Consider the following 24,482-nt stretch of genomic DNA (forward strand, 5'->3'; position numbering starts at 1 on the left):
GGTTTTATACATTATATATGTATTCACCAAATAGAAAACATGAATCCTTTCATGTTGGAGAAAGGTAGCTAATGCATGTATTTAGATTTTGTCCGTGTTACCTTAAAGCAATAGATTTGTATATCCATGTAGTGTCTGCATTGACAAAACATTTAATTGTGTTTATTGCTTTTTACTCCTTGAGCTACTTAATAATCTTTTTGTGCATCCGATTATTGTGTTGATGTGGTCAACGTTTGGTACATTAGAGTTATTTATTTTTAAAATCTTGTTTTGTTATATATATATATATATATATATATATATATATATATATATATATATCTTTTATAGTTTTTTAAAGAAATACAACCAGCTTTCCCTAAAAAAAGAATAAATAGAGGGGTGCCTGGTGGCTTAGTGAAGTAAGCTGCTGACTTCGGCTCAGGTCATGATCTCGCGGTCTGAGTTCGAGCCCTACATCGGGTTCTATGCTGACAGATCACAGCCTGAAGCCTGCTGCAGATTCTGTGTCTCCCTCTCAACCCCTCCCCCGGTCAAGCTCTGTCTCTCTTGCTCTCAAAAGTAAATAAACATAATTTTTTTTTAAAAGAACTAATAGAAAATAAAAGAATCAATTCAACACAAAGATAGAACTTCGGTAGATATTTGTCTACCCCACACACAAGCACCTAAATATAAAGCAACTATTAACAGACAAGAATAGAGAAAAAGACAAGATATATTAGCAGGAGACTTCAATTGTGCACCTTCCCATAATGAGTAGAGTATCCAGACAGAAAATCAATAATATCAGACTTCAATGCCATTAAGTAGGTGTATTACAACATTCCATCCAACAGTTGCAGGAAACACATTCTTCTCATGTACATATGGAACATTGTCTAATATATGTTACATGTTGGGTCACAAAATCATAATAAATTTAAGATTGAAATCCTATGAAGCAGGGTGCCTGGGTGGCTCAAACGTGTCCAACTCTTGACTTTGGTCAGGTCACAATCTCAGAGTTCTTGGGTTTAAGCCCCCATCAGACTCCACAATCACAGGGTGGAGCCTGCTTGGGATTCTCTCTCCCTCCCTCTCCTTCCGTCCCTTCCCTCCTCATATGCTTACTCTGGTGCTCTTTATCTCCAAAGGAACAAACTTAAAAGAAAAAAAAATCATGAAGTATCTTTTTCAAACACAATGACATAAAACCAGAAGCCAATTAGAAGTACAAAACAAAATAAAAATCTCAAGTGTGTGAAAACTCAAAAAAAACCCACAACATTCCTAAAAGCCAAGACTTGAAAAACATTTGTGGCCCCTGTCAGAAAAGTAGATAATGTGGTATGTATATAAGGTGTATGCTGGCTTTAATTCACAATAATGTATTGCCTATTTGAAAGATGCTAAACGGAGTAGCTTTCTTGGGTTTCTTATCACACCCAAGAAATTTCTAACTGTGAGGTGATGGATGTTAACTAGGTTTATTGTAAATACTTTGCAATATATACATGTATCAAATCCTTAAGTGACACATTATATTAGACTAATGTGTACAACTTCTCTCTGAATAAAAGTAGAAAAAAGAAAACGTAAATAAGCAGACTTGTGGTTGTGCATACATAAAGATAAGGGAATGAGTGTGGTGACCCAGAAGATATTTGCCTCACGAAACCTTGATTTTTAACCTCACAAGACCCTGAACAGAAAGCAAAGCCATGTCCACTGAAATTCACACTTAACAACAACACAATTGTATTAACATTTGCTTATAAAATCATGATGACTGGTTATGGTAGTGATAGAAAACAACTACCTTAGGCATATCATGAATTATAATATGAAAATTATAAAGTATATGCTTATAAAATATTTAAATAAAAAGTAACATTAATTCCTGTCAAAAATAGCTAGACCTTCGGAGATAACTATTTTTCAAGTAGAGGTGGATATTCCGTCTTATGCAAATTCAGAGTGTATGTGAAATTGCCCTTGAAATTGAGTAACACAGGCACTAAAGTATCTTGTGCTTGGTTCAATGTTTCTATAAATATTGTCACATCAAACTTATTCTCAAATTGCTTTTATTTTTTTTTTTCAACGTTTATTTTTGGGACAGAGAGAGACAGAGCATGAACGGGGGAGGGGCAGAGAGAGAGAGGGAGACACAGAATCGGAAACAGGCTCCAGGCTCCGAGCCATCAGCCCAGAGCCTGACGCGGGGCTCGAACTCACGGACCGCGAGATCGTGACCTGGCTGAAGTCGGTCGCTTAACCGACTGCGCCACCCAGGCGCCCCTCAAATTGCTTTTATTAATGCTACACGAGGGTGGTATTTTCACACCAGTAAAAATCGATTTCACAAAAACCAAAACGCATCATATACCACGGTAATTGTAAAGAAAACGTCCTTGTTCCAACAGTTTCTTGTTTATATGCCTACATAGTTGAATGTGTCTGACTCTTCCTATCACACACATCATGAAATGTGATCTTTGAGGTGAATACATGTGACTTAACTGGGTGGTTCTGGAGATTGTTGCATCATCATGACTGCATTCTTATACTGAATGGACTATTTCTAAATGTCCCCTGCTAATGGATTTAAAATAAACACCACATAATATCCTACCAACCATGTTTCCACAGTTAAATGAAATAGGGAAGCCATAGCCTGCGGTGGTTCTAATGCCCCAAAGCCTCTGTAGGGAAACCTTGATGTAATTCGCAGTCAGTGTACTGGAGAGGACAAAAATTAACTTAAGAACAAGCAATTACAGTCAACTAGGCCTTCCAAAAATCAAGGAAATGCTTAAGGTGTATGCAATAAAACACTCTCCTTCCTTTGCTTCCACCTACTCTGTAAAACCCTTATTGCTACCTTCTACAAGTGGACATGCTCAATCATCTGAATAGATCAATTAAACGGTCAAATTAACCCTTGAAAATGTGAATGTACATCAGTTCATTTACCACCACACAGTATCACCTTCCATTTTGCCCACTTGCATTGTGGGTCTAAGAGTCAGTGTGACCTCTTTCCCTGCCCCTCGCTGCTCAGTCTTGCATGTGCGCTTAAGACCTCAATAAAAGTGCCCTCACTTGCCCAGACTTCACTCTTGGTAATGGCTCCCCACCGCGCCTGCGCAGACAGGTTGCCACCAAGTGCGGCACATGCGCACAGAGGACTTGTAGCACAGACCTCTCCTCTTGGGACTAAACCTACAGTCACGGGCTTCTTTCACCTGCCCAGGTCTATCCAGCACGAGCCTTGCTTTCATCTTGGCTCAACCAGACCCATCAATCCCACCTCCAGTGGCCCTTCTCACACACCACCCCCAGCCCCATTCCTGATCCATGCTTCGGGCCTAACACTGGGCACAGAGCTCAGCTACCCCTGAATTTGCATTGGGAAGAGATCCTCTGCCTAAATGCAGCTTGCAAAGCCCAACAGAGAATTTTCCCTTCAGATTCTGTGAAAGATGACCTGTTGGGCCCTGATATTGCCCTCCATGCCTCTACAGCCAGTCCCTGATCCTCCTTTCAAAGAACAGCTCAGAGGACAGAGTTTCCGGCAGCCCCACTTACTGGGTGGCCCAAGTTGATGCTCAAAATTTCTTGAGGCTCAGACTCAGATAGAGGAGAGTCAAGCACTTACAACTTGGTGAATCCTTTTCACCTATCTGGTTATAACAGTGCTTCCAAGGTAACCCAAAGCATCCCATCTTCCATTCCCGGGACATCCTTTGAGAGTCCACATTTAGAATTAACCAAACACTGGGCGCCTAGGGGCACCTGGGAGGCTCAGCTCACATGATTAAGCCGCTGACTTCTGCTTAGGTCTTGATTTCACATTTGGTGGGTTGGAGACCCACTTTGGGCTCTGTGCTGACAGAACCTGGAGCCTGCTGCAGATTTTGTGTCTCCTCTCACTGCCCCTGCCCCTCCTCCCCCACTCTCTGTCTCTCTCTCTCTCTCTCTCTCTCTCTCTGTCTCTTTCTCAAAAATAAATAAACATTAAAAGAATTCTTTAATAAACCTAACCAAATAGGTAAGGAAAATTACTGGCCTATTAAATATCCCTCTAATCCACCCTTCTTTTCTGTTTCCAAATCTTTTCTCTATATTTGTGCCATTAAGTCCAACATTGTTTCAAGATTACTGATGATACAAAAGAAGATAAGCCATCTCTAAACCCAGGAAGGCTCACCGAGCATCCAAAACCCACCTGAAACAAAGGAATGTGCAGTACCCAATTCCCAAGGTTTTAGAAAGATTAACCCACGTAATATGTGTCTGATTCCCTGCACAGTATCTTGGACAGACTGCATCCTCCTATACCTAGACCATGGAAAAGATGCTCAGTAGACATTCGAGAATGAGTACCTATTATTTACCCCAAACAGCCTTGCTCAGACACCCCTGCCTTATCGAGTCCCTTTCCAACTTGCAGGGGATGAGCAGAAAAGGTCATCTTTCCAGAAGCTGTTAATCTTCACACTGGCAACAGCAGTGTTTATGTTGAGATAAGATGGTTGGGTGTAAGGGGCTCGGGTGTGCTCTTCTGCTTTCTCTAGCTTAGTGCTACTGGAAATGTAGTCTTGGGTTACCAGCCTCAATGGCTGTTAAAAGTACAAACTAATGACCTTCGTCTAGTCCTAGGGAGTCATGATATCTGAGTGTGGGGCCCTAGAATCTTTTTTGATGGTAACCTGAAGTGATTAGTATATACATGAAATTTTGACAAGCAACATTTAGAAAAGTTCTTCTCAGCTTTGCCTTCCCGGTGGGATACCCTGTGTAGTTCTTTGCACTACCATCTCCAGTGTCCCAACCCCAAAGATTTTGGCACTTAGTTCTTGATGGGGCCTAGCATCAATTAGGTATTAATGAAGTGGCCCAACGTATTCCATTGTGAGGCCAATGTGAACACTGAGGCTCCCAGGTACTTTTTTTTTTTTAATGTTTATTTAAGAGAGATAGAGCAAGCAAGTGAGCCAGGGAGGGGCAGAGAGAGAGAGGGAGACAGAATCTGAGGCAGGCTGCAGGCTCTGAGCTGTCAGCAGAGAATCCAAAGCAAGGCTCGAACCCACAAACCATGAGGTCATGACCTGAGCCAAAGATGGACGCTTAACTGACTGAGCCACCCAAGCACCATGCTCCCAGGTAGATTTCTGAGGATGGGGGACAGGGTCTGGTCAATAAGGAAACCTCTATGGGGAAAGCTGCTCTGTATACTATTTGACATGGGAGATTCAAACTACCCACACATTCCTGATGTACCAGTATTTGTGCATGTCTGCAACAGACAAGGGTACCCAAAAGTGGGAGAGGAATAAATCACATTGGGGCCTCCACTTAGAAACTGCCTGTGTGTAGAGATTTTCACTTGGCACCCAAAAGCAACGGAATAGCCTTCAGATCACACAGACCCTCACTGGCCATGGAGAGGCATTTGGGTTTCACTGTGAATGCCATGGAAGACATTGGCACAGAAGGGAATTCTTTAGAGGATGTAGGAACATGAGAAGAGGGAGACAGGATAGTCCCTCTGTGACCACCTCTGTTCACCAGAGAAATAAACACACCACGGAAATAAACCTAGGTTTCCAGAATCAGTCCACTGAAGCAGAGCTTTCAAAACCACAGTTTAAGGTCAAGTTTTCTCCTTTGATCTTTGGCCCTTACCTCTGTCATCTGGTGCATTCATTCCCACTTACCTGTGTGTGTGGGTACTGTCTCCTTTCTCTTCACATGCCAGGGCTTTTTCCTTTTCCAAAAATCTTGACCAGATCCAGAGAGAGCAAGACCTATTTACCAAAAACAAAAGAAAACAAAGCAAAAAACATGAGTCTTGCTGGAGAATCTAGGATTTCAACTCAAGCATTATGTTTACCAGAGAAGACAGCATATTACAAAAGATATACAAAATTATTTCTCAAATTCCTGATCGGAACCTGAGGGGAAGTCGGTGGTAACTGTTACATCCTTAAGAGGAACCTTACACCTGAGGGGGTTTGCTGTGGTCAGACACTCCCAGCATTGTTCTAAAAAGTGTTTTCCCCACCCAGGGATCTCAGGTCCTAATCCTTCCCTTTCTGCTTACTGAATCCTATCTTTCCCTATCAAAATTCTAAGTTAGGCCTGAGTAAGCAGGAAGGTTTCCCATTAATTTATGAGAGCTGAGTGCAGGCTTTTCCTCAAAGGGAGGTAACAGGGTCTCCTGTACAAGAGTTGGGGAGGGTCAGGTCCATGTAGCACACTCTTCCTATGCTGTAGCAGAATTTGTGGGTTCCTGTGGGAGGGGAGACACCCTGAAAACAGGGGAGGGAAACTCAGAGATTGCTGCCCAAGTGGGAGATGACAGTTTCTGAATAGCTCTTGACACAAAGGACTGGGAACTTGGGCCTTTTTTGCATTTCAAAGCCCTGCCTGCAGGAGATCAGGTTACAGGTGGAGAGGCTGTGTTGGTGTCTTTACAGACATTTTCTCCTACTTCAGCTGGAATTTCTCCACAAATTCTTCTGAGAAAGAAATCTTGAAGAGGAGGTGAAAGAAGAAATGGCCAGTTTTCAGGTAAGCCTTGCATCCCAGGCCGGAGGACCTGTCATCTTTTTCTCCTGAATTCCGTGCATATAGAAATTGCAGGGCACCTAGGTGTTTCAGCCATTTGAGCATCAGATTCTTGATTTGGGCTCAGGTCGTGATCTCAGCCTTGCATCAGGCTTCCTTCTGAGTTTGGAGCCTACTTAAGATTTCCTCTCTGTCCCTGTTTCCCTGTCCTCCATTTATATGCATCCTCTCTCTCTAAGAGAAATTAAAAAAAAAAAAAAAAAGGCAATGATTTTTTTTTTTTTTTTTTTAGTTCTGATGGTTCTGCTTTATGTTTTCACCTAAGTTTTAACCTTCTCAGAAATGATATTCTAGGTTATGTCTTTAGAACACTTCTCCCCTATATCCCAGACACTTTGCTCCATTCTCTCCAACCTGGCTTCCAGTAGGGCATCAACAGTTTTCACTTTGAATTAAATTCCTGCAAGTATTGAAAATATTCCCTTTGTGACAGATCCAGAGGCGAAAGTGTTGAATCCAGGTGTCCTTTTGCTTGTTCTGGGATAGCACTCAAGGAAAACAGTTCCCATTTAGGTCTGATCTGGATGGTTTCTCTGCTCTGGGTAGAGAAGGTTTATGAAAATGCACAGATACACCAGAGGGATATGAGGCACAGAATAACCTGGAATATTCCTGCTCATTAGGATGTGGAAAATATACTTTAAAATAGTCTAGACATTACAGGACATGGAAACTATATGTGACTGAAGGCTGTATAAATGCACTGTATCCTCAAAGTTGTTTATATTCTGATTTACTGTTTGGGGGTCACAAGAACACACTGGTGACCGTGTGTCCTGAGGTGTGCCTTAGGCACTGACATGAATGGTGTACTTGCAGCTGATGTTACCTTGTATTCCTTGGCCTTGGCTCTCTGCCAGATTTCCCCCCAGTAAAGTTCATATTTTCCTTCTTATCAGTTGTAATGATTTTAGGTAGAGTTCCCGAGCGATTTCCAGACACCGTCGCATTTAAACTGGTACCTTCTTTCTCCTGGTTTCTCTTTCTCTGTAGTTTATTTCTTTTTTTAAGTTTATGTATTTTGAGAGACACAGAGCAGGAGCAGTGGAGTTGCAGAGAAAGCATGAATCCCAAGCAGGCTCCACAGGGTCTGTGCAGAGCATGACTCAGGGCTCAAACTCACAAAACTATGAGTCCTTGACCTGAGCTGAAGAGTCAAATGTTTAACTGACTTAGGACCCAGGCACCCCTCCCTTGCAGTTTCTGTGAGGAAAACAAAGGGAAAAGAAATGTAGGTAAAATTAAATTGTCTTACAACTTACAACCCACTGAGAAATACTTAAGACTGGAAGAGGAAGATATTCCTCAAGGAATTTACAACTGCTTTAATGTTAATGCTTTTCTAGAGGGGAAAAGCAAGCTTCCCTTGACAATAGCCAGACTTCCAGGATCCTGTGAGTCCTCTTTAACCTATGAAATCCCTTCAGAATCTTTATTCCAACCCTCCCAACTTAAAGTATATAATGAATGTCTCCTCACAATCACACTGCAGCTCATTCTTCCCACATGTCCCGTCCCTGTGCTTTAATAAGATCAGCCTCGTTCACCAAAAAGGTCTCAAGAATAGTTTCTTGAGCATTTATTTACTCCTGGCCCACCTCACATCAGTTTCCACTGGGCAATGAAGGCCCTCACCTTGTGTAGTAGATGTAATTAATGACTTATGGGAGTAGAGGTTCTAAATCAGTCAGACCTTCATCCCGTAGGTTTTTATTTCACTGCATAGTCATGACACAGACATACTCTTCTATTTACTTGTTTGTGTTTTCAGAAAGAAAAGTGACATAATTAATATGTTTGAGTGTCTTAAAATCCTGAAATACCATAGAGCACAAGTGATGATTGAAACAAAAGCTTTCAATGAGGGGTGTCTGGGTGGCTCAGTCAATGAAATCTCCACTCTTGATTTTGGTGCAGATCATGATCTCAGTGTTCGTGAGGTAGAGCCCCATGTTAGGCTACGTGCTGACAGTGGGAGCCCTCCTGGGATTCTCTGTCTCTGTCCCTCCCTTGAATTCACTCTTTCTTTATCAAAATGAATAAACATTAAATTAAAAAATGGCTTTCGAGGTGCCTGGTGGCTCAGTTGGTTAAGTATCTGACTCAACTCAGGTCACCAATCTCACAGTGCATGAGTTCGCGTCCCACAACTAACTAACTCTCTCTCTCTCTCTCTCCCCTTCTCCCTCTCCCTCTCCCTCTCCATCTCCACGCCTCCTTGGATTCTCTGTCTCTCTCCCTCTCTCTTTCGACCCTTCCTTACTTATGCCTTCTGTCTCTCTTTCAGTAAAAAATAAATAAATTAAAAATCTAAAAAAAAAAAAGGTTTCCATGAAATACTATGTTACGGGATCACTGAGCACTATGGTCAAGATACTGTTGTTGAGGTACTGTATGGTACAAGACAGGGAATTTCCCAAAATAGTACAGGCACAGGACCCGTGGGCAGAAAGAAATGTACTTTGGCTGCATGAAGCTTATATGTTCATGGGGGAGGGTAGTTGCACAGAGTGTTCAATCGCAAATATTTCTTTAAATTGATACTTGCAAGACTACTGCAAGATTTCTCTGGTGGCTATCATTTGGTTCAATAATAACTATTGGTGAGACATACGAACATTCAGGAGACCGTTTTAAAAATGCGGCATCCAGAGGCACCTGTGTGGCTAAGTCACAGCCTGGAGTCTGCTTTGATTCTCTTCCTCTATCTGCCCCTCCCCCCTTTACACCATGCTCTCTCTCACTATATAAATAAACATGGAAAAAGAAAAATTGAATGTGTGACCCAGTCTTTATTTGATGCTTATCCAAACTATGCAGTTCCTAGGTCAGACTTCTGTGGTGAAGGTGAACGTGTTTCTGTTTGTATCCTTCATCATAGTAGAGTCAGAAAAAAAAAAAAAAAAACCTGTTATATTCATATCATTCTGTTCGTGTTCATAGTGTGAGTAAAAGACCTAAGCATTATCACCTACAACTAGATTGAGGAGTTTCATGCCATCAAAATGTTTTTTGGTTGGTTGTTTTTTTTTTTTTAATTTATTTTGGGAGAGACAAGGGGGGGCAGAGAAAGAGGGGAGAGAGACAATCCCAAGCAGGCTCCACACTGTCAGCATAGAGCGTGAGGTGGGGCATGAACTCACGAACCTTGAGATCATGACCGAGCTGAAATCAAGAGTTGGACACTTAACTGACTAAGCCACCCGGTCACTGCTCATTGAAATTGGTTTTTAGTCATCCTGATAATTTTCTATTCTATCACGTTTAATGTTATATAACTCCTTTTAAAACATATGTATGTGTGCATGGAATGTATAAACGTGGATCAATTTTGTGTGCATACCTTCTTCTTTCCATCAGTGTTCTCAGGTTTTAACACCTGCTGTGAACATTGATTTAGGGTCCTTTGTGTATATTGATCTGTGTGTCCTTTTAGATCAACTCTAGGTCAGTTAACCTGGGTTAAAATCTGATCCATACCAAGTACTGGATGCTTGACAGAATATTCACTAAAAAGGATAATGTGTTTCCTCTCTTAGATTAGTATTATTTATTTTCCATGAATTTATGAGAAACTGTTAGATGCTCTCTACTAACCAGGAAATGCTTGGAAAGCCTTTTTGCCTTTCTTGCTATTCTAGAAGAACTTGTAATTGGTATAAAACCCGTTCAGCTTCAAGTCCTCAAAGAGTTTTCGAATTTGAGTTCTACTTCTTCATTATTGAAGTATTTGTATCCCTTGTCCCATAGACTAATGTCTTGTTAGAAATGCAAAAACCTACCCCATCTCAGAACTCCTGAACAGAATCTGCATTTTAACAAGATCTCCAAGGCACTGTTGTGAGTTCTATTCAGATTAGGATATACTAAGTATATTTGTAACTCACTGATACTTCCCACTAAGAAATAGACACCACATGTACTGTATGATGGAAATACAGGATTCCAAAATGTGTATGCCTGTGTTGATGCCTTTATTTTACAAATTCTCTTGAATAAACACAATATTTATAACGGTTCATACCTCAAATTCAAGAATATATTAGAGCATAATACTGTGTTACAAATTGTCTTACTGCAGAAAGCAAGAAACTCATCTAAGTAGGAACCAGTTCTCCTAATATAACTGAACAAACAGGAATACAGTCCTTGGTGAATCACAAAAAAACTATACCAAGTGGGGATGTCAGACAAAGGAAAATTGATTTACAGGAAATAAGGAGATCACAGGGAATATGCCAAAAGCAGAGACTCACAGAGGAATGGAGAATCATTTCCTTTAAAAAAAAAAATTAAGTTTATTTATATTGAGAGAGAGAGAGAGCAGGGGAGGGCCAGAGAGAGTTGGAGAGAGAGAATCTCAGGCAGGCTTTGCACTGTCTGCTCTGTCAATGCAGAGCCTAATGTAGGACTCAAACTCACAAACCATGAGATCATGACCTGAGCTGAAACCAAGAGTCAGATGCTTAACCAACCAAGCCACCTAGGCGACCCGGAATGGTTTCCTTTTATTTAGGGTTAGGGTGGATATTTAGAAAATGAGCCTGGGGATAAGGTTGTACATGAGCCTTAAGAAAACAGTTGTATACATTCACTGTGTGTTACATAGTAAATGAGGTTTGTGCTCCTCCATGGGTAGAGATTTTAGCATTATAATGAGGTAAAAGGGAGCTCCTGGGTGTCCCAGTCCCTTGAGCTTCTGACTTTTGATTTAGGCTCAAGTCATGATCTCATAGTCTTAAGATCAAGCCCCAAGTCAAGCTCCATGCTGAGCATGGAGCCTGGTGGGATTTCTTCTCTCTGCCCCACCCATACTTGTGCTCTCTCTCTCAGGAAATAAACTTAAAATATATATATAATGAGATAAAGGTAACTGTTCTCACTTCATGCTTACTCTAATGTTCATCTGCATAGATGTGAGTCGGGGGTTAAGGTCAAATTGAGACAATGGAAGCTCTTCCTCAGGGCAGTCATTACCTTTGTTGGATACTTTCTGTTTCCACCACAGGACAGTATGCCCATGGGGTGTTTTGCCTGAAGTAAAAGGTAAGGTGGAAAGAAGAGGTTAAGTAAACTGAGGGACTAAGGTCAGTGAGCACCTGCAGGTAAACACTGAAGGTGGGTTCCAGCTGGTGCCATGAACTCCCCCTTGCATCTTAGGGATCCTGATGACCTCCTTCTGTGTCCGCTTGGTAACTGGTATTTATTGCAGGGACTGCTGACCTTCAGGGATGTGGCCGTAGAATTCTCTCAGGAGGAGTGGGGATGCCTGAACCACAGTCAGCAGGAACTATACTGGGATGTGATGTTAGAGACCTATGGACACCTCCTCTTCTTGGGTGAGGATAACTCCCTCTAGATTTCCCAAACCACACTCAGGTTTTGTTCCTTCCTTTGAAGACTGTCTCTTCGAAGCTTCCCCTTTGTATGACTGGGATTCAGATCCCTACATAAGGGAAAGAAGTAGGAGTTTTTAGATGTAAAAAAATACTTTCATGATGTTTTCTTTCAAGTTAGTTTTCCCTTCCTTAGACTAACCTCATCATTTCTTAGATTAATGGCAATTCTAAACATTGAGTGCCATAAAATGGTATTTCCATCTTCAATACCAATTTCTACTCGTTACGGTAGTGGTAATACTTGGAAGTGGAGATCAAGATGTAAACCTTGGAAACCATCCTGGGTGTTCTGAAGGGGCTATTGGGCAACAGCATTTGGGAAATCATTTTCCAGAATTGTACAATGTCCTCTCTTCTCCACTGAGTCCAGTTGAAAAGTAAAATCTCCAACAATACTCCTATTCCTTTTTTCTAACAAACAGGTCTTGTGTCAAAGCCAGATCTGGTCATCTTTTTGGAACAAAAGAGGGAGCTCTGGGATATCAAGAGAGAGGAGACAGTAGCTACACACCCAGGTAGGTGGGAATGAATCCGATGACAGAGGTGAGGTGCCATTGTCCAGGAGGAACATAGACATGAAAATGTGGTTTGAGCAGCCCTCCTTGAATGGAAATTAGTTTGAAAAAACCTAGTTTTATGTATCTTCGTCTCACAGTGGACTTCTGCTTTCCAACACATCATGCTCTTACATTCTCTAAGGATTCTCCTTCACTTCCACTGTAGGTCCTTCACGTCCACAGTGAGGTCCTCCATAATCTGACTCGTTCTCCATTGTTTTGAGTGTTTGGGGAAATCTCTGCATTTCTCAGGAAGTCTATGTTAATTCATTTCTGAGTATTTGCCTTGTGTGAGATGTGTGTCAGGGTGGTGGTGGGCATATTGGTGGTTGGCACAGAAATCCCAGGAACACTGGGGCAGATACCACATGTTATCTGGTTTATGCTTTCCAAATTTATGGAGGCATTAATCTTAATCGTACAAAATTGAGACGCACTAGTTTCATCAGATAATAAAACACCTCCCTAAAATGAGAACACGTAACCCTTTATTTCATTTCAAAAGTTCAGTTTTGAGGGCGCATGGTTGGATCAATTGGTTAAGCATATGATTTCAGCTGAAGTCATGATCTCACAGTTAGTGAGTTTGAGGCCCGCACAGGCCTCTGTGATGACAGCACAGAGCAAGCTTGGAATTCCATCTCCCTCTCTCTGCCTCTCCTCTACTTGGTGTTTATCTCTCTCAAAATAAATAAAAATAAACGTAAAAAAAGTAAGAGTAGTTCATTTTTTTTTTGTATTAACTAAACTAAGAGATTTCCGCTCTATATGTTTTGTTCCTCAATGGTGAAATAATTTAAAGCACCTATTATTTTCCTAGAATTCCTACACAAATTAATGCCATAGGGCAGATACAACATTTAGAATTTAAAACTCACAGCCTATAATAAAGTCTCAATTGTTAGATTATTTCTTAATAGTTTAGTCATTGTATAATTTTGCCTTGTATAATATGAAGTTCCTGTGACTTTGTCATATGTTTTCACTTTCTTACTAGTTAATATATGAGATTACTTTATGATTTATTAGATCAAAATTAAAAAAAATAAGTTTATATTTGAGAAAGAGAGAAAGTGATCATGAGCGGGAGAGGGCAGAAAGAGGGAGAATCTGAAGCATCCTCCAGGCTCTGAGCTGTCAGCACAGTGCCTGAAACGGGGCTTAAACCCACAGTTCACATCATGACCTGAGCTGAAGTCTTATGCCCAACAGACTGAGCCACTCAGGTATCCCTAGATCAAAAGTTCTGATATGACATGGGTATGTACTTTATAAGAAATGAGGTAGATTATCAGTAAAATTCCTATATTTAGAGAAAAATGTTTTAATTATAAATGTAATTTTACATCAGGAAAAATGAATCATTAGTGTTTCTACTTCCCTCAGAATGTATCTGAATTTGATCTCAAAGATTTTTTTTTTTTTTTGGTAAAGTGCTTGTTGGCCTGTTTACAACATTGATGGTGTTTGTTTATTTAGAAATGAAAGGTTTTGAGGCACCTAGGTGGCTCAGGGGGTTGAGAATTTGACCCTTCATTTCGCTTCAGGTCATGATCTCATGCTTTGTGAGTTCTATCCCTGTATCAAGCTCTGTCCTGACAGCATGGAGCCTGCTTGGGATCCTCTCCCTCTCTCTCTGCCCCTCCTACTTTCTCTCTTTGTCTCTGTCTCTGTCTCTGTCTCTCTCTCCCTTTCTCTCTTTCTCTCTTTCAATACACTTGAAAAAACTTAAAAGAAAGGAAAGATTTTTGTATGCTTGATTCTAAAGAATGTATTATACCCCTAAATTCTGTGTCATTGGAGGGATATAGTAACATAATACACTATTTAATGTCTTTAGCTGCTTAATTTGTACAAGTTTTCCTTAGAGGTTTCATGGTTGATTTTAATGAATATAGTTTACAATTTTACCATCCATGAAGACATGCCAATAATTGATAATGTTCCTTTTTTCATGGGTACACAGTCACAGTTTAATATTAGGGGTACATAGGATGTCAGGGTGCTCAGTTGGTCAAGAGTATGGCTATTGATTTCGTCTCTTGATTTCATGGTCTCACAGTTTGTGAGTTCAACCCCTCTGTTAAGTTCTGTGCTGAATATAATGTTTTGTTACACCTTTAAGATGTTTTAAGTAATCTCTAAAGAAACTGCAATGAAAATATGTACACAATACATCCACCAATAAATAGATAATGAAATTAATTCTATTATTATGACAACTCACGTAGACGTGAGACAACATTCACTGACGACTAACCCAGGAAAGAAAAACACAGGACGATTCACAAAGTATCATGGGTAATATTTCTACACATGAATACTTAGATCATTTTATTGGCAAAGGGCATACAGCTGATTCATTTTTGAGTTATACTGACATTGTCTGAAAATGTAATGAGTCGAAAATTGTCACCCTATAACAAAATACACAGGTAAAAACAAAACCACACTTCAAGCTGAAGTTGAAAAAGAATGCTGTGTAAAGTCCTATACAAAAGGAAACACATTGGGGCGCCTGGGTGGCACAGTCGGTTAAGCGTCCGACTTCAGCCAGGTCACGATCTCGCGGTCCGTGAGTTCGAGCCCCGCGTCGGGCTCTGGGCTGATGGCTCAGAGCCTGGAGCCTGTTTCCAATTCTGTGTCTCCCTCTCTCTCTGCCCCTCCCCCATTCATGCTCTGTCTCTCTCTGTCTCAAAAATAAATAAACGTTGAAAAAAAAATTAAAAAAAAAAACAAAAGGAAACACATTACTATGGAATTGCAAAAACAGAATAAGACAAAATATAACCCAAAAAATTCTACATAAGGTGAATTATTTAAAGGAAACCTAGTATAATTTTATTTTTTTGTTTTGAGAGAGGGAGCACAAGGAGGGGAGGAACAGAGAGAGACGGAGAGAGAGAGAGAGAGAGAGAGAGAGAGAGAGAGAGAGAATCCTAAGCATGCTGTGTGCTGTCACCGCAGAGCCCCATGCAGGACTCAAACTCCTGAAATGTGAGATCATGACCTGAGCCGAAATCAACTGTCAGACTCTTAACCAACTAAGCCACCACCCATGAGCCCTTTTGTGGCTATAATTATAAATTGTTTGCTTTTCATAAATTTTTAATCTTTTTTTAATTTAGTTTTGAGAGGGAGAGACAGAGTGTGAGTATGGGAGGGGCAGAGAGAGAGGGAGACACAGAATCTGAAGCAGGCTCCAGGCTCTGAGCTGTCAGCACAGAGCCCGACGCGGGGCTCCAACTCACGGATGATGAATTCATGGCCTGAGTTGAAGTCAGACGCTGAACCTACTGAGCCACGTAGATGCCTCTGTAGATATAATACTAAACTGTGACCGTGTACCCATGAAAAAAGGAACATTTTGAATTACTGGCATGTCTTCATGGACAGTAAAATTGTAAAGTATATTCATTAATATCAACCATGGAATGCTCTAAATGAAAACCGTTATGAATATAGCACTCAGAAGACATTATTACACACAATTTTTAAAAAATCAAACAAGCAGAGACTTTCATTTTATTTATGGTTTTTATTCTTCCGTGTATTTTGAGTGACAGGGAAAGAATGGAGGAGGGGCAACGAGAGATGAGAGAATTCCAAGCAGTCTCCACACTGTCAATGCAGAGCGGGATGTGGGGCTGGAAGTCCCAAAGGATGAAATGATGGCCTCAGCTGAAACCAAGAGTCAGATGCCCAACCCTCTGAGCCACCCAAGCACCCGAAAACCTTTCATTTCTAAATAAACAAACATCATCAAAGTTGTAAAATATGCCAACAATAAGTTTATAAAAAAAAAAATATTTGGATTTAAATTCAGATACAATTCGAGTGAAGTAGAAAAACTAAATGATTCTTTTTTCCTGAAGTGGAGTTCTCTGATTTCAGTTTTGTGTATAAGAAATATTAATTGTATTCATCTGACGGCAGAAAGTGGAATGATTTTACTTTTATTCATTACCTTTCAGCTGTATCTTCAAATGATACCCAGAGCCCCCTTCCAAAGATGTGCAGAGAAACTTCTTTCCAAAGAGTGTCAGTGGGTAGAGAAAAACATAGTGCCCTTGAGAATGGACGCTTAATGATAGACTGGAACAGTTTTGGAGAGAGACAATGGCATCAAAGATCTCATGGAGCACATATGCAAACAGAGACAACTGCCCACTATATGAATCTCACTGCCCCAAACAGTGAAGGATATAAAACATTTTGGAAACCCCCCCCCCCTTTCTAAGTCCACTACTTCTGCAAGGCAGTGTGTTTCTATAATCAAAGGCTCAATTCAAATGGTCAGACATATTTGCAGAACAAAAATTTGGAAAATCTGGAAAGTGACCTAGTCCATGCTGAAAATTCTTATTTGTACTGTTTTGACAATAGGATTGCATTAACCTTTCAGTCAAATATTTCCGAAACCAGAGATTGAAAAAGGAAGACAAAAATGGTAAGTGGTATCCATTTGAGGGGTCCTTCCCTGAGCAGTCGACCTTAGAACAAAACCACAGCATTTTCAATGAAAACAGAATTGCTCATTGTAGTGAATCTGGGAAAATATTTAACCAGGATTCAAACGTTAATAAATTTCTAAGGACTCATTTGCCAGAGAACCTTTGTGACTGTACTACATGTAGGGAAGTCTTTTATCAAAGCTCAAACCTTATTAGAAGAAAATACATTTGGGAGAGAATCCTTCTGAATATACTGAGTGTGGGAAAATTCTTAACCAGTCCTCCAATGTTGGTGATCATCCGAGGAGCCATGTGGGAAAAAACCCATACACATGCAATGAACATGGAAACATGTTTAGTCAGTCATCAACACTAAATATAAACACAACAATCCTTGATGGACAGAAAGGTTACATTTGTAAGGAATGTGGCAAAGCCTTCAACTGGCACTCAACACTAATTCAACATCAGCAAACGCATACTGGAGAGAAACCTTACAAATGTGAAGAATGTGGTGAAACTTTTAAGTATGGCTCATCACTCAGTGGACATGGGAAAATCCATACAGGAGAGAATCCTTACATACATAAAATATGTGGGATGGCCCTTACCCAACACTCACCTCTTACTGAACATCACAGAATCCATACTGGAGAGAAACCTTACCAATGTAAGGAATGTGGCAAGGCCTTTAGCCAACAATCACACCTGATTAAACATCACAGAATTCATACCGGATTGAAATGTTACAAATGTAAAGAAGGTGACCGGGTCTTTAATGGACCCTTGACACCTTACCTGACATCACAAAATTTCTACTTTACAGAAACCTTAACAATGTAAAGAATGTAGTAAGGTCTTTAATCACTCTGCAACCTTTACTCATTATCACAGAATTCATACTGAAGGGGTGCAGTTTGTCAGCCAAAAATATGTCTTGTTATTTAAATTTTTTTAAAAAAATATTTATTTATGAGAGAGAGACAGCACCAGTGGGTGAGGAGCAGAGAAAGAGAGAGGGAGACATGGAATATGAAGCAGTCTCCATGTTCTGGGCTATCAGCACAGAGCCTGATGTGGGGCTTGAACCCATAAACCCTGAGATCATGACTTAAGCCAAAGGCGGCAGATGCTTAACCGACTGAGCCACCCAGGTGCCCCCAACATTGCTATTTTGAGGAAAAACAGACCCAAAAAAAAGCTAGAAACCCAGTATAAGTTTCTTATGTAAGACACATTTTCAAGCATGAGGAAAAACTCCATTTAAGGGTGTTTCTTTCTGTGTAAAGGAAAGAGGGAGAATGTGCAAATCTCCAGAAACTGATCAGTGGAGAAGGCATGGATGTAAATCTGGACAACAACCATAGCCACGGTTACTGTGCTTTGCTTGGTCACTTCCCCAAGTGCTTCCCCAAAGGATCTATCACATGTGGAGTTCTAAGAAGGATCATTGCTGCTGCCATCCCCCTCAGATTCCCTCAACTTGTTGGGTGGAAACAACAGTGTTGTTTTAATTAAGTGCTCCGGGTGATTCTAAGTGAGGCCAGCCAGGGTTAAGCAGGAAGACTTCCCATTAATTTGTGAGAGTTGAGTGCAGGCGTTGGCTCAAGGAGTGGTAACAGGCAGCGTCTCCTCTACTTGAGTCTGGGAGCTTCAGGTCCATGCAGCACACTATTCCTATACTTTAGTTGAATTTGTGAACTTCTGTGGAAGGGAGCCCCCTGAAAGTAGAGAAGGAACACTCAGGCATTGTTCTCCAAGTAGGGACTTACAGTTTCTGAAAAGCTCAGGACACAAAGAACTGGGAAGTTGGGTGTTTTCTGCATTTCAATGTCCTGTCTGCAGGTGAGCACTTTACACGTGAGGAGAGTCAGCTGGTGGCTTTGAAGGCATTTTCTCCTGATGCAGCTGTGATTTCTCCACAAATACCTTCTGAGAAAGGAATCTAGGAGTTAAGGTGAAAGAAGAAATGGCCAGTTCTCAGGTAATGAAACAGGGTGCTGTCGAAAAAAACCCCAGACGCTGAATAGAAGTGAGGCAAGATTTTATTCACGGCCAGCCAAACCTGATCTCCTGATCTTAAGGAGAAAAATGCAGAGAATGGCCCCAAACAAAGGTAGCAGTGAGCTTATATGGATTTTAGCAAGTCAGAATACATTATTTGGTTAACCAATTACAATTTACAACATTTCATGGTAGCCAATTATATTGTGACACACAGACATTAGTTTTGGTGGGAACCTATCATTTTAAAGGTCTTTGTCCTAGGAGGGTTTAAAATGACCAATCATAGTTAGACACCTGAGATACCATGGGGCAGTGAGTAGGTGACTTTTTATATGTTGGTCTTGCCTAGGCCAGATCTTGGTGGAAGGTTTGGGGGAGCGTTTTGCATCCTAAGTTATCTATTTAGTAAGCAGGCGAGATCACAGAAGCGAGATAGGGTGGTTGGTAATTTCTGATAATCCTAATAGGGAACTACATAAGCCTCAATTATTCGTGAAAGGTGAGTTTAAGCCGAACTTGTATACAATAAGCTTTCTGATATCTTATAAGTTGACCTATTACAGTAAGGCTGGTGTCCCAGGTAAAAGTCCCTGTCATTTTTTTCTCCTGAAATTCCATGCATTTAGAAATTGCAAATGTTGATTCCTTCTGATGTTTCTGTCTCATATTTTCACCTAATTTTTAAAAGTCTTCTTATAAATGATACGCGATACTCAATGATACTTAAAGCACTTCTCTAAAGGCCCAGAGTTTTCTCTCTCTTGTCTCCCACCTGTTTGCCAATAGGCCATCAACATTTGTCACTTTGACTTAAAGTCTTGCACTTATTGGAAACATTGCCTTTGTCACAGATCCACATGGGAAGTTGTGGGATCAAGGATTCCTATTGCTGATGGGGTCTGTTCCTGGAATTTCAGTCAAGGAAATAAGTTTTTTTTTTTTTTTTTAATTTTAGCTTGTTTTATTTTTTACTTTTTTAAATTCACATCCAAATTAGTTAGCATACTAATGATTAGTAGTGCAATAATGATTTCAGGAGTAGATTCCTTAGTGTCCCTTTCCCATTTAGCCCATCCCCCCTCCCACACCCCCTCCAGGAATCCTCTGTTTGTTCTTCATATTTATGAGTCTTTTATGTTTTGTCTCCCTCCCTGTTTTTATACTATTTTTGCCTCCCTTCCCTTGGGTTCATCTGTGTCTTAAAGTCGTCATATGAGTGAAGTCTTTGATATTTGTCTTTCTCTGACTGACTAATCTCACTTTGCACAGTACCCTCCAGTTCCATCCACGTAGTTGCAAATGGCAAGATTTCATTCTTTTTGATTGCCTAGTAATACCCCATTGTGTATATATACCCCATCTTCTTTATCTGTTCATCCATCGAGGGACGTTTGGGCTCTTTCTATACTTGGCTATTGTTGATAGTGCTGCTATAAACATGGGGGTGCATGTGTCCCTTCGAAACACCACACCTGTATCGCTTGGATAAATGCCTAATAGTGCAATTGCTGGGTCATAGGGTAGTTCTATTTTCAATTTTTTGAGGAATTGCCATACTGTTTTCCAGAGTGGCTGCACCGTTTGCATTCCCACCAGCGATGCAAAAGAGATCTTCTTTCTCTGTATCCTTGTCAACATCTGTTGTTGTTAATGTTAGCCATTCTGACAGGTATAAGGTATTAAGTCATGGTCGTTTTGATTTGTATTTCCCTAATGATGAGTGATTTTGAGCATTTTTTTCATGTGTCAGTTGGCCATCTAGATGTCTTCTTTGGAGAAGTGTCTATTCATGTCTTTTGCCCATTTCATCACTGGATTATTTGTTTTTTGGGTGTTGAGTTTGTAAGTTCTTTATAGATTTTGGATACTAACCCTTCATCTGATATGTCGTTTGTAAATATCTTCTCCACTTTTTGTTTTGATGAGGTCCCAGTAGTTCATTTTTGCATTTGTTTCCCTTGTCTCTGGAGACGTGTTAAGAAGTTGCTGTGGCCAAGATCAAAGAGGTTTTTGCCTGCTTTCTCTTCAAGGATTTTGATGGCTACGGAAATAAGTTCTTAATTAGGTACGGTCTGTATGCTTTATTAGCTCTGTGTTGACAAGATTAAGAAAATACACAAATACAATGGGTATGAGAGCCAGATTAACTCAGAAAGTTGTCCAAAAAAAAGGTGGGAGTGGGGGATGCAGTATGCTGCTCTTTCAAATTTTAAAACGATTGTCTGTTTAAAATATATTCTCAATGGGCACTTGGGTGGCTCAGTTGGTTAAGCTTCCAACTGCAGCTCAGGTCATGGTCTCATGGTTTGTGAGTTCGAGCCTTGCATTGGGCTGTGTGCTGACAGCTCAGATCTTGGAGCCTGCTTCAGATTCTATGTCTCCCTCCTTCTCTGCCCCTCCCTCGTTTGTGCTCTGTCTCTGTCTCTGTCTCTCTCTCTCAAAAATAAACATTAAAGTAAAAAACTAAAATATATTAGATATTACAGGACATGGAAACTATATGTGTTTGAAGGGTGTATAAATCCACTGTATTCTCATAATTTGATGTATCTTCTGATTTGATGTTTGGCGGCCATAAGAACACACCAGTGATAATGTGTCCTTCATGGTGTCTTAGGCACTGATATCAATTCATTTTCTTGCAGCTCTTGTTACCTTCTTTTAAATTTTTTTTTTCAACATTTATTTATTTTTGGGACAGAGAGAGACAGAGCATGAACGGGCGAGGGGCAGAGAGAGAGGGAGACACAGAATCGGAAACAGGCTCCAGGCTCTGAGCCATCAGCCCAGAGCCCGACGCGGGGCTCGAACTCACGGACCGCGAGATCGTGACCTGGCCGAAGTCGGACGCTCAACCGACTGCGCCACCCAGGCGCCCCGTCTTGTTACCTTCTTTTACTTGGCTTGATGCTGTCTGCTAGATGCCTCCACTATAAAATTCATATTATCCCTCTTGTCATTCCTAAGGATCTTAGGTGGATTACTAATGTGACAAACTATCATGTTTACACAGAATTTCTTCTCAGTTTCTTTTGCTTGTAGTTTCCGTTGAGAACAAGGGCCAAAGATATTTAGAGAAAAGTAAATTTTCTTCAATTGCATCCCAGTGATAAATATTTGAGACAGCCAGAGTATGACATTCCTCAAGGAATTCACAACTGCCCTAATGTTAATATTTGCTACAAGTAAAAAGCAACTTTAGCTTGATAACAGCCAGACCTTCAGGATCCTGTATCTTGTTTAACATATGAAAATCCGTTCATTAACTTTATCTCTGCCAGCCCCCCTCCCCAATGTTAAAGTATATAATGGAAGGCTTCTCATGTGGACAATTCTGGTCTTCTGTTCACAAGTCCTGTCCCCATGCTTTGATAAATACATCTTTTTTGCACCATAAATGTCTCAAGAATGCTTTCTTGACACTTTGCTCCCAGCCTACATCACATCAGTTTCTATTGGACAATGAAGCCTCTCACCTTGGAGTAGTAGAGATATTGACTTCTGGGAGTGGAGGTTCTAAATTAGATCTCCATTCTGTAGGTTTGTATTTTCCTCCACACTCAGGTCAGAGAAAAACCTTTCTGTTTACTTTTTTGTATTTTCAGGAAAAGAAACATGTTTGAATGTCTTAAAACCCTGAAATATAATAGAGTCATAGATAGAAACTATACCACCTGGGGTCATCACAGAAAGGAAACTTGATTTTTAATCATTAAGGAGATCAGAGGGGATAACTTCCAAGCCAGAGTTGCACAGAGAAAGGGGGGGGGATGGTTTCCTTTTCTTGGGGTTAGGGTGGATATTTAGAAAGAGGTGTCCTGTCATTTATGAAGAGTTGGGTACAAGGTTGCAAAAGCACCTTAAGACAACAGTTACTTAAATACTTTGCATCTTATGTAAATGAGGTTTGTTCTCCTCCTTGGGTGGAGAGTTTAGTATTATAATGTGGTGTGTGTAACTGTCTGTCATTCCCTGGGTTATACCTTGGTCTATTCCCATAGGTTTGAGTCAAGGGTTAAGCTGAAATCAATGGGCCCAAGCTTTTCTTCAGGGCAGTCACTACATTTTTTAATGTAGTTTCCATTTCTACCACAGGAGGCTATGCCCATGGGGTCTTTTGCCTGAAGTAAAAGATAAGATGGGAAGAAGAGGATAACTAAAATGTGGGACAAATGTCATTGGGCATAATAGAGTAGTATGAAGATCACATCTTGAGGTCTAGCTGGTGACATTACCTCCCTCTTTCATCTTAGGTACCAATATGAACTCTACTGATGGCCACTTGGTAACTGGTTTTTATTGCAGGGACTGCTGACATTCAGGGATGTGGCCACAGAATTCTCTCAGGAGGAGTGGAGATTCCTAAACCACAGTCAGCGGGAACTGTACAGGGATGTGATGTTAGAGAACTAAGGACACCTCCTCTTCTTGGGTGAGTGTAACTCCTTCCAGACGTCCCAAACCACACTCAGGGTTTTGTTCTTTCCTTTGAAGACTGTCTCTTGGAAGCTTTCCTCATTGCATGACTGGGATTCAGATCCATGCAATGTGGGAAATAAGTAGGGGTTTGTTAGATGTAGACAAATACCTTCATGATGTTTCCTTTTCTGCTTTAGCTTTGCCTTCCTTAAGGTAACATCTTATTTCTGTAGATTAATGGCCATTCTAAAGATTGAATGGCATAAAATGTTATTCCCCCTGTCTTAAATTCCAATTTCTACTCATTATTGTGATGATACTTTGGAAGTAGAGATCAAGATCTAAACATCAGAAATCCCTCCTGCGTGTTCTAAAGGGTCTATTGGGCATCATCATTTGGGAAATAATTTTATAGAATTCTACAGTGTCATCTTTTCCCTACTAAGCACAATAGTATATCAGAAGTTGGAGTTTCCAACCACACTCATGTTCCTTTTTTCTTTTTAAAAAAATTTTTTTTTCAACGTTTTTTATTTATTTTTGGGACAGAGAGAGACAGAGCATGAACGGGGGAGGGGCAGAGAGAGAGGGAGACACAGAATCGGAAACAGGCCCCAGGCTCCGAGCCATCAGCCCAGAGCCCGACGCGGGGCTCGAACTCACAGACCGCGAGATCGTGACCTGGCTGAAGTCGGACGCTTAACCGACTGCGCCACCCAGGCGCCCCGAATGTTCCTTTTTTCTAATAAACAAGTCTTATTGTGTCAAAGCCAGCCCTGGTCATCTTTTTGCAGTAAAAGAAGGAGCCTCGGGATGTAAAGGGAAAGGAGACAGAGGCCACAGACCCAGGTAGGTGGGCATGAATGAAGTAGATGACAGAGGTGAGGTCCAACTATGAAGGGGGAAGATAGACCTTAAAATGTGGTTCAAGTAGTCTCTTTGAAATGGAAGTTAGTTTGAGAAGCCTCATTTTCTTTTTCTCCTTCTCACAGAGGGACATCTGTCCTTCAGCTTCTCCTTCAGCT

General features: G+C 40.7%; 1 pseudogene; it reads left to right on the forward strand.

Annotated features, from left to right (window-relative positions):
- Window positions 1-5,431: 5,431 nt before the first annotated feature.
- Window positions 5,432-23,451, forward strand: LOC112850880 (uncharacterized; annotated as a pseudogene).
- The last annotated feature ends 1,031 nt before the right edge of the window (window positions 23,452-24,482 follow it).

The sequence above is a fragment of the Puma concolor genome, chromosome E2, assembly GCF_028749965.1.
Source record: "Puma concolor isolate L17-30 chromosome E2, mPumCon1.1.hap2, whole genome shotgun sequence".
In the NCBI taxonomy this organism is placed as follows: domain Eukaryota; kingdom Metazoa; phylum Chordata; class Mammalia; order Carnivora; family Felidae; genus Puma; species Puma concolor.